Consider the following 11,650-nt stretch of genomic DNA (forward strand, 5'->3'; position numbering starts at 1 on the left):
TACAGCTGATCGAAAACGCTTAGTTTCAAAAATGTGAATCTGCATACAACACTGAATGCAATAAAAACTTTCAACACAAGATGTATTTCCAGCCTCCTTTGCTTGGGGTGAAGCGGACGTGTGAAGCCCTTGGCACAGGGTTGGTATTTTTATCTGTCATGTCTCACAAAACTTGATAGCCTCACTCAGCATGCAGTAAGGTAGGTGTAATCTAGTAGTAGAGGTTGGTTTCACTCCACACACACTCATGCCCCTGGCTGGAAGTCTGAGAAAACCTGCGTCCCACTTGTGAGCTAAAGTGCATGTCCTGCATTGTTTGTTGCTCAAGGCAAGGAACATTTGCAGTCCTCCAGTTGGTTCATGTCCAAGTCCAATCCAGCTGCTACAGTCAAAATATATCGGTATCTGGGTAAAGTAAAGGTAAATGTGTTTCATAGTGAAAGTCAAAGAAGATTAACTAAGAAGTTGCTCACCACAATTGTTTTTTTTCTCCGCTAGTGAAGGATATATTCTTTATTTTCCCCTAGGAAATCTCTTTGTAGATTGCTTTTTCTCATCTTCTATTTTGTGATCTTGGTTGCGTGAGAACTGCAATTTTATGCTTGTCTCACTATCACTAATTTTTGCTGACAGTTATGTTTATTCAAATGTAATAGCGTGTGATTGCAAACAAGACAATGTCTTTCTGGTATGTGCTCTCAATCTTGTGAAATCTGGTGACCTGCATGTGTAAGCGGTTCTGCTTTTAATTCAGATGTCTCACTCCTGGTGTTGTGGGGACAGGGCACTGATCCTGCTGCTCTGACAGCAGTATTTTATTACTACGTAACCTGACTTTGTGGCTCTGCTGAATCCTTTGTATCAGGGAGGTTGAACTTGTTTTGCCTGTTCTTTCACTCCATTATAACATTGATGCTTTTGCTTGTGCTTCCACCTTCTTGCCTCTCCTCCCGCCAGTTCATTTTGGTCCTGTTGTCCCATTGTTCAGACTCGGGTGTTGTCCTTTGTAGCCCTAACTCCGATGTCAGAACTCCCTCTAGTTCCCTTTCAACTCCTGACCATGAGCCTCACATATGTAAAATGGCTTAAGTCTCATCCTTTTTTGAAAATATAAAGGCATGTTTCTTTTTTATTAAAAGAACCAAAAAAAGGCAGAAAAATTGCCTGTTCTCAGACCAGATTACTTCTTTCTGTTGCTGTTTCCATTATTTCCATTGCTCACCCACCGTAAAGATACTGCTGGTTTTAGTTTTTTCTTCCCCCCCTTTTCCTGTGCAGGATGCCAAGCACACAGGAAGGAAGGCGAGGGAGAAATAGTAATAGTATTAACTAGGATCCAAACAGAGTAACTTTCTGAGTAATGCTGGCACCTCCCTTCCAGTATGCTTGAGTGACTGGGGCAAATGTTTCGCAGAAGTGATCGAAAAAAGTTCAGAGAGAGTTATGTGCACACAGATCTGAGTTAACAAAACGTCTTAGCATGTCTCAACTTAAACCTGTAATAAGTTACACTAAAGTTACAGAAACTGTTCATATGCATAAAGCTTAGATAAAGTTCACTTGCTGAATTAAGGGTCCAAGTTCTCTTCCCTATTGTATAATAGTTTTTGAAGTAAAACAATAGTCTTTGTAAATTATAAAATGAAAGAACCCAAGAAGGAAACTTAGCAGGAACAATGAGTACTTTATATCTCCCCCCTCCTTCTCCCTTCCCTTAGATTTGGCAGGATCCTTCAGGAGTGGAAAACATACCTTAACATTAACCAGCATACATGAAGTGATTTCTCAAAATTTCTGCCGTTAGTAATCTTAGAGCCAAACTTTGAAAGGGCCTTAAACTCATGCATGCATACAATGTTCATGGTCACCTTCCTGATGTTTATCTTTAAGTGTTTTTAATGAGCTCACAGTGCAGACAAGATGCTGCTAGGAAAATAAAAACACTTGTACTTATAAATTACTTGGATAACCATTCAGTTGCAGAGATTATTCTTTCTTATGTGCCTTTGCTCATGTGAAACTGAAGAACTTCAAAAATGTGTCCTTGAAGGATATTTTTAAAGCAGCTATTCAACTTGGATCCAGTTGTGTATGCATAATTATACACATACATGGCCTGATGGTTATCTGGCACAGGTTTTATTGCCAAGGGACACATTCCATTATTCATAACGCACACTAGTATAAGTCTACTATGCCTACCTTTGGATTTACGTTGCTGCAGTGCTTGAGAGCCCTTGTCATGGATAAGGAGTCTGTTGTGTTAGGCTCTGCACAAATGGAGAATAAGTAGATGTTCCCTGCTCCCAAGACCAACTCTCCACAACCTATTTGGATGCCTGACAGGATATTTTTTTTTCTCATCTGCATCTCAGACTGGGGAAGTTGTTTCTCAAACATCATTTAAGTATAATGCTTTCATTTTACATTGATGATAATACAGTGTTTAAGAGGTTTTTCGTATTGTAAACCCAAACCTTGATCTTATTAATAAAAGTCTTTCATAATATTTTTATCTCCATCATGAAGAAAACTTGCAGGAAAATTCCGTGTATGTAAAATGGTTAAGTGGTGTTGCTGTTGTTTGTGTTAGTATGTGCGATAGTGTTGAATGAAGCATGGAGTGAGTTTCTTTTCCTTTTGAGATTAGATTGTTAGAGCTTAAACTTGGTGTGTTCATCAGACTTAAAACTATGACAGGTGAGCATATGAATAGCTAAACGGTGTCAGTACTCATATCTACTATACAATAAAAACTGAAGCGTGAAGAGGCACTAATGACAATCTGTGGAGTACTTGAGTTAAGGAAAGAAGGAAGGTGCATACAGGATCAGTAACTTATTGCTCAAAAGCGGTGAGGTTGGTGACCTCACAACCTCTATGGGCAATCTGTTCCACTCCTTCACTGTTGTCATATGCAGTTCGCAGTTCTCTTGTTTCAATTTACGCTCATTGCTTCCCATCCTCCCACTGTGCACCACTGTGAAGTGCCTGACTCCATCTTCTTGATGACCACCTTGTACGTATTGGAAAACTGCTACTGGGTCCCTCCAATGTCTTCTGTTCTACAGGCTGAAAAAGCCCCGGTCCCTCAGCTCTCCTCGCAGGACAATGTTCCAGCCCCTAAACACTGGATTCGCTTCAGTTTATCAATGTCCATCCTCTATCAGGGGCCCAAAATCAGACACAGCTTTCTAAACGAAACCTCACAAGTGCCGAGCAGAGGGAGACGATCCCTCCCCCTTGATTTCCTGGCTGTGCCGCTGTTAACACAGCCCGGGGTGCTGTTGGCCGTCCCTGCAGCCAGGGCACACTGCTGGCTCGTGCTCAGCTTGTGCCTGCCAAGGCCCCCAGGTCCCTTCCCGCAGAGCTGCTCCCGGAGAGCCAGGGACCAGCCTGTGTCCTTGCACCAGAGCTTCCTGCCCACGGGCAGCACTTGGTATCAGACCTTGTTTTAGTCACCTAACAGATAAATCAAATTTGAATAGTGTCTTAGTGCAATTTGCATGCAATTGCTGTATCATTCCTGTAACATTTACTAATCACACCATCATGACTGTATGTGTATTAAAATGCTGTATATGAAACTACAGAGATTTTACAGTGTCATCCTAGCTATGTTGTGCTACTTAATTAACAGTGATCAATCCTTAAAATTCAGATCCAAAAGCTAAAAAACCTAAGCAGGGGTCAGGAAAGTGAGATAGTGAGGTGAGATTGAATGTTGAAATGCAGATTCAGATTTGCAGCTGACTACCCAAGGTCCAGACAAATGCAAGCGATGCATCTGGAAATGCAAAAGGAGGTGGGATTACATTCTTGGCCCAGGTTCCCTTTTTGCTGATGCATTTTCAGCTGTTTGATTAAAGAAGATGTCTCTTGAACACCATACATCAGTATGCATCAGTTTATTACTGTAGCCTAAGGTGCGTCAAGCCACAGAAAAGCAATGAGCAGAGACAGTGAAGTTCTGTAGAACCTGCTATAGACATGAATCTAGCTTTATCTCCTTCAAAACCTCTTCTAGGACTTTTTTTTCTTTAATCAGCCTCCAGATCCTATTAAACAGGAACAAAAAGAGGAAGAGGAAGTACACGGTATCTGCTTTCTACAAAGCAGACTGTATTTATTTGTTTAAGTGAGACAGAATCTCAATGTCTTCAGTCTTTCTTAAAAGCAGATTTAAGCAAATCAGCCAGGCAGTCAGCCAGGCAGAGTGTGCATTTTTAGGCACTGACTCAAAGACAGTGTCAAGACATATTAAGCTTGGTGCCTAGAAATAACATATATGAGATTAAAAAAAGAATACTAAAAGATCATCTTGCCACAGTTGTGGCTGATTATTTGATACAGGACAAAGAGAAATTGCACTGTAAACCATAAAAGGGTGATGAAAAATGCTTTGAAATATTAAGCTAATACAGTATCTAGGGCTGAATGCCATCTGATTGCTACTTCTTAGACACTTCACTGTCATGACTCTAGTCTACAAAGAAGCTGATTCAAACCACCACCTTCCCAGAAACAGCATAGTTTCTAAATTATTTACTTGTGTGGAAAACCTGCTTAAATGATTGTATATCTCAGTAGGAGATTGCTTTATATTACCAGGATGGAACAACTACATTGATTTCCCCCTTTGTTTTAATATGTGTGTGCAGCAGTACAGATTAAGCATCTCACTCACAAAATATCATTTATATGATGAATAACTGGTTTTGTTCTTAACCTTGAGCGCCGAGATGGGAGCAGTGTTTTCCTCAGCTTTGAGAAAAGCAACAATCGTAGGTAAAGCTTAACAGTTTTCATCGCAAGATGAAATAAGTTTCCTTTTCCTTTTTACTCAGCACATTGTCACTAATAACATAGTACTTATACTAGCTGAATATACTTTTTATTTAACATACTTTGCAAGGCATGTTAGGATTCACAGAGGTTAGTCTCGGTAGATGGTGCTGTTGTGTCTTAAACTACTTCCTAGGACGAGCTGCAAACACTGCCCTAGGCAGTAGAGGCACAGTAAAGGTTCTGCCTCTGGGGCGATTGCAGACAGCTTTAAAGAAGTTGTGTTTTTTTTAGTTAAGAATGGGCAGGAATGATTTGGTGAGGTTTTATGTGGCTGTAAAACCTGTACCAAGAGAAAAAAAGATATGAAGTAGGTCATACTGTTTAAGGGCGAAACGGACTCTGTGCGGGATGAATCATCTGCACTACCGAGTCAGGAAAGAAAACTTTAGGTGTCTACTGAATTATTAGTGCTTGTGGCCTTTAATTGCCCGTAAAAGGACATGACTGTGCCTTATCTGATATTGCACTTTTCCTCAGTCTATTTGAATGACAACTCTTGCACAGGTTACATAAAAAAGGAAGTTGCACAGGAGGGTTCTGCTAGTAAGTGCATGAAAAGAGCACTGTGCTGCAGTGGACTACTCCGTTGTTACTTCAGTACCTGACATGCAGAAATCAAACCAGCAGATTTTCTTTCAGGCCTGAAAAAAAAAGCCTGAAGGCATGTGTGTCTGCAAACATGAGATTTTTTTTTTTTTTCCCCTTAGCTTTTCTTAGAAGCATTTCCTCACTGGGATCTCTGGATTTCAATAGTGCAACAGACTAGTGGTACAGTCTGAGAGAAGATCTGGTCACTTCTGTTATGTTCCCCAAAGCTATTTTTGGCTTTTGCACAGTAGATAGCAATTCCTGGATCCCTGTTCTGCTGAGCCAGCTGGGCTCTTACAGCCTGTTTACAGTTGGAGCTGTGCTGCTGAGAGACTGAGGACAGTAAGAAAAATAGGCGCTCTCAGGATAGTGGGAGGTAAGGCAGCCCTAAGACAGTGGAAAATTAGGGCAGCATTAACTTAGAGTCCAGGTCTGGGCCAGTCTTAGCCATGTAAGTAGCCTACATGATGGATAAACTGAAGGGATTTGATCTGTTTAATGAGCAGCATTGTCTTTTTTAAAAAAATAGAGGTAATTAAAGTAGCAGACTGCTGACCCACAGCATGCTCCCAGATGGCAGCACAAAATCTTTAGGCCAAGGTTTCCTTCCGTTTTTTGTAGGCAATCACTGGAGCAAAAGAAGTCGAGTTACTGTGGTGCCAATGCAGGACGGGTGGAGATCACAAACACAAAAGCATCCCTTTGGTCAAGTCCCTCCTGGACACATCTTTTCCATCCTGAGGACCTGATAAAGTCTAGCTGAGACGAGCTGTCTTAGATACTTGGTTTATTCCTCAAGAGCATAAAATAGTTATTTTTATCTCACATCTGTCTGGCTACCACCTCCTGTCATGAAATCCTCTCTTTGCTATGTGCTATTAAGCATACTCAATCTCTTAAACATTTTTTTAAGGCCAGAGAAGATTGTTGTGATTCAGAGAGAACACTTCACTGAATACCGTGGACCTAGCTGGTACCCTCAGACTGTAAGCAGAATTTCCTGTTGTGATGCATAAGAATTTGCACTGGAGAAGTGATGACATGAGATGGTGTTTTGCTCTTATTACATATTTACCATATCATTGACTCTTACAAAACCACAAACAAATGTATAGATTGTGGCAGGAGAAGTATGTGGACATGCAGACATGGTATTAACCTGAACACTTTATTTCTTAAGTACCTTACATTTTGATGGAGAAAGGTTGCTTTACAACCCATTTAGATGACGATTAACTTGTTTAATGTTTATCTTCATTCCCAGTAGAGCAGTGACTGAAATCTATTTAGTCTGAGAGAAATGTAAGAGCATTGTAAGTGTTTTGACTTAATTTGAATATTGCTAAAGATAAAGGACAGAGACTCTTGAAAATGAGTCCAAACGGTCAGCTGTTTACATAATACTTGAGTCACTTGTTTGGACTGCCATCTCCTTATCTTTGCATGCACAAGACTATTCCAGCCTTCTCAAAAGTGGTCTTAGGAGCCTGGATCCCAGCCTTTAAGCTCTATAAAAGGCTGAACATGCTTAATTAAGTGGCTGCTGAAATGAGACTAGCCACAAACATCACAGAATTTATAAATAGATGATTGAATCTGAGTCTGGGTGTAGCAAATCTTAAAGCCTCTAAGTAGATTCTGGGCTGTATGACATCCACAAGTCTTATAGGAAGCCTGGTGACATAAAACACAGTTTGCAAGTAAACCAAGTTTGCAGAGTCTTAGAGCCATTGGTAAAGCTGGCAACCCTCATTTTTCTGGTCAATACATTGCTTTCCGCAAGACTCAATGCATCTCCCAAATATCTATGACTGATCACCTCAGATAGGGAACCAGACTGTTCCACCTTTGAGCAATTATTCTCACCAGCTCCTAGAACAGGTTTCCACTGTCAGATACGTTGGTTGCTCCGCTAGGAGCCACCAGCAGTGACAGTCTGAGCTCCACTCTGAGACTTCCTGCAGGATGCTTCTGTCTAATAGCCCAGCCCGGTTGAACGATTTCTGAGGAGTCCCAACCATCCTATGACAGATCTCGTTTCCTACATAAGGAAAAAAAAACAAGACTGGAATACTTTATGAACTTCTGCTGAGTCAGTTGATAACCTAGGAAGCGTTTCCTGGGGATGTCATGTTTATCTGTCAGTTGTGTTCAGCATCTGTTGCGCTGTTGCTACCATGATGGCTGTGGTGAGAAGGCAAATGTCAGTGTTCTCTTCATGAGTGTCCCCTGTGATCACTGCAGACAACACTGGAATGAGCAACTGGACCTGTGCTTTGAGTTACCTAGCAAGAGTTGTGGTATACATTTAAATGCCTAAGGAATTCTCATGTAAGGCAAGCAGCAGCACTGAGGTATTTTAACCTTAATTTACTTCTAAAACATTTCACTGAATTTGGCACCCTGTCCTCTTTTTATTTTATTGCTTGGGTGTGTTAGAGAACACATGTATGTTTGGTGTCCCACACTAATGAATGGAGCCCCATAAACGGTTGAAGGCAATCCTCATTTGTGCTTCTACAATGTATTTGTAAACAGTGTCATCTCATTTAATGAAAGGCCACAGATTTTTGTCTATCTTCCCTGCCCAAAATACTATTTTGTCTCTGTACTGGTGTTTCTCTTAGGTCCCAGATCTGCAATTTGGTACTTGCAGCTGCTCCTTTCTGCCTCTTTTCCCGGAAGAGAGATGAGTAAAAGGAGGGAAAAGAGAGGAAAAGGTATGGGTGTACCCAAGACGTGACTGTAAAAGTACAGGCCTAGAATCTTCAAAAGCGTCTGAGACACACATATTCACACAGTACCCTCAGGAATCACTGACATTTATAAACCTGAATAACTGTTCACTTCCTCTTTATCCTGTTTATTTTTCAAGGCTAATCTGCTGTGCTGTCCATTTGTAAAAGGAGCAGCCTGGCCACTACTTTATTTTGGTAGCCAATCTTCCAAAAGAAGTCTTTTGAACTCAAAAAACCCCATAAAAGGTGGGGGGAACGAAGCTAGGTGTCTCTCTCGAGCAAGTTGAATCTGTTGGGGCAGTGGATAAAGTCACCATCTAACTTCTGTCTTCCTTTTGTGCTTACCGCAGGGAGGCAGCTGTTGAGTTTGCTCGGCCCTGCCATCCCTATGGCGTAGGCTGGCATGCTCAGGCGTGATCTCCTTAGTCCCCAGCAGGTGATTCATTCTGGTGGCTGATCCATGACAGGCTGCTGGGCAGGTGAGATGATTTAAATCCTGCATTGAAGGGAAGGTATAATTCAGGCCATATGTCAGGGCTCTGTGTGTAGAAGCGGGTGGGTGAGGAACCACGGTAGAAGTGGAGAAAGAAGCACTGAGTCAGCAGCAGAGATGGTTGAAATTTATCCAAAACACGTTGCCTAAGATTTTGGTAGCACCTCCGGTATTACTAATGACGAGGCTGGGAGGTTTGGAGTTCCACTGATTGGCAGCTGCGCCCTCGGAAAGGGCAATGGGGAAACTTTCTCATCTGTCAGGATCTCATTATTTGCAATGGAGTCTGACAGCTCTAAGGTTCCATGTGTATAAATCAGTCAGGCAGAAGAGGAAGCAGACAGTAATTTTATTTTGCAATGGCACAGGGGGAGAATTCTCATCCCGGAGTCTGAGCAGCATGGCCACTGCCGCTGCCATGTGCTGAGCAAGCATATACCATTCCCGAGACCCTTCTGTCCCGGCTCCCGCTCCCTGCTGCCAGCACTGGAGCCTTCCTCCTCAGAGCTGCCCTCCTCCTCCTTCCTCCATTTCCTGAGAGAGGCCGAGGCAGCCAGCAGTGCTTACCTGTCCCCTTTCTGAGCTGCATGGAGTTGAGTTCGCGGCCGCGTTAATTTCCTACATCGTCATGTCATTGCTTCCTCTCCTCCCAGTCCCAGGAAAGGCTGGTGGGGGAGGAATCACACTGGCCTCTAAAGTGGGAGTCTTGATGCAAGAACAAGATAACTTTTTTAGGAACAAAACAAATCCCAGAAAACTAGCCCAGGCAGCGCTGGGAGTTGGAGCTGGGGTTACCAGGATCTCATGACAGGCTCTCCTGCCAACATCTTCACTCGGGTGTCAGCTGGACCTGAAAGCAGACTCTGTTTGTTTTATATTTGTTTAATCAGACCTGGAAGAAATAATCCAGATATGTATCAACTTCTAAATGTTTTTTCTCATTCTCAGCTTGTGAGTGATGTGGATTCAGGTTTCTTGTTTGGATTCAGATACTGTAGTGAGTTAGACATGCCATAAACTGCGTAGACCTTCTGAGGTGACTGATTCAGTTTACTTATCTGGCAATATATGATACTTCTGCCAGGTCTTTAACCCAGGTTTCAAAGCGTCAGTTTCTAGCTATGTGGAAGAGGATACGTAATACCTTCTCAGAAATTAGGCAGGATCCGAGATTCTTTTTTAAGGGATGAAAGTGATGTAGAGAAGCAGAAGAGATGGCAGAGGAAAACTATTTCTTATCTACTATTACCAAGCTGGGAATAGCTTCTCCGAAGAGATACTAAACCTCTACTTGTTTAGAAAGTTTTTAAATGAAGCACTGCAGAAGATGTTGGGGGAGGAGAAATAGACCTGATTTCTGAACCTTTCTGTAACACGGACTGTTGATTCCCCCTGCAGGTTGGCCTAAAGTGAGGCACAGAGCAGTGTGTCAGTTCCCTTGAAATCGTAGATCCACTTAGGAAGTCTCAGGTTGTGATCTGTGGACAGGGTGCATGACTCTCACATGTGGGTAAATAAAAAAAAAAAAAAGAGCTAGAGAAATTAAGTGCTATCTTCAGCAATAACGGTGTAAAACATAACCTCTAGCATACACTGTGGATAGGCCTCTTAAGAAGAAAACAACTCCTCTGGTTGACCGAGTCAGAAGCTCTGGAGGTGCAGAAAGTATTCTGATTTTGCATAAATTTACCCAGGAAGAGAGAGCTTCCTGTTGGTATGTACTCTTCCTCTCTCTCCCCTCATCTCCCTCCTTTCCCCTTCCTCCTCCTCCCTCCCACTCTCCCTCTTAGCGGTAATTAATCTAGGTACATTACTCATTGGGATGGTGTTCTGTTTTTTCCTGCTTATAAGCCAAAAGCACCTAACACTTGTCTTTGCCAGCCCTGGGGTTCATAAAGTGCCAGAGAAAACACGGAGTTTAGTAGCTTCTCTCCTTTTCCTTTTTTAATGCACAAAGCGTGAGAGCTTTTGTGTCTGTGCACACCTGTGTGGCCCCATCCTATTGCTTCAGTTGACAACTACTATCTCCTCAGGACATCAGGGACTTAGCAAATGGAGCTGAGACCAACAGGCCTGGCATCACCTGCCCCCCACCTGCCACTCTTCCCTGACATTTTTGTGCTTGCAGTGCTTCTCCTTCCAAATAAGGAGCCATGTGTCCGTTTAGCATCACCTCCTTTATTAGTGTTTGTAAAAGCGGTTGAGAAGATTTCATGACAAGCAGGAGGGAGAGGCACTGGGGCAAGGAATGGTGAAGAGGTCTAGGCAGGAGAAGCAGAGCAGGGTTGGCAGGAGCTCAGGCCCTGTGTGTTGGGTTGGGCTGGGGTTGGGACGGTGACTCTTCAGCTCCTGACACAGGGCTGTTTTGGGCTAGTTCCCCCAAGCAGGTACCATGCTTTTTGATGCCCATGCTGAGGGCAGTCATGCAAGAATCACATGCAATGTGAATGCATCACTTTTCTGGGAGAAACAGCCAAGTGCTCAGCTCTTCCCAATCCTCAGTATAGCTTTGACTCCTTCCACCCCATTATCCAAATTTCTTCTATCCTCCTTGCTGCTGTGTTGTGATTGGGCTTTCTCAGCACTTTGCTTGACTGGTCATTACTTACTTTTCCCAGCACCAGACAATGTCCACATTCTCCTCTCACTCTTTCTACTGCCCAGCATCCTGCTGCCTGAAGTCATGCACATTATGTATCTCACCTTCCCACTTTCCCTCCTTTCTCTTGTAGCTGTGGTCAAAGACCCAGATCTGTTCATACCCCTCTCTCCTCTCTCCTGTGGGGGCATTTTCCATCTTTTCTCAGGTTCTTGGGCTGAGCAGTTAAGAGCACTGCTGTAGAGGACCTGGATGGCTGCAGAAAATGTCATTTACATCAGCTTATTCTCACTGGGGAAACCTGCAAGTTGTAAAATATATATATAAGCCTGTTGGCTGAGGCCTGAAGTGAAAATTAACCCCTCACATTGCACTTCCTCACTT

This window comes from Aptenodytes patagonicus, chromosome 2 (genome assembly GCF_965638725.1).
Source record: "Aptenodytes patagonicus chromosome 2, bAptPat1.pri.cur, whole genome shotgun sequence".
In the NCBI taxonomy this organism is placed as follows: domain Eukaryota; kingdom Metazoa; phylum Chordata; class Aves; order Sphenisciformes; family Spheniscidae; genus Aptenodytes; species Aptenodytes patagonicus.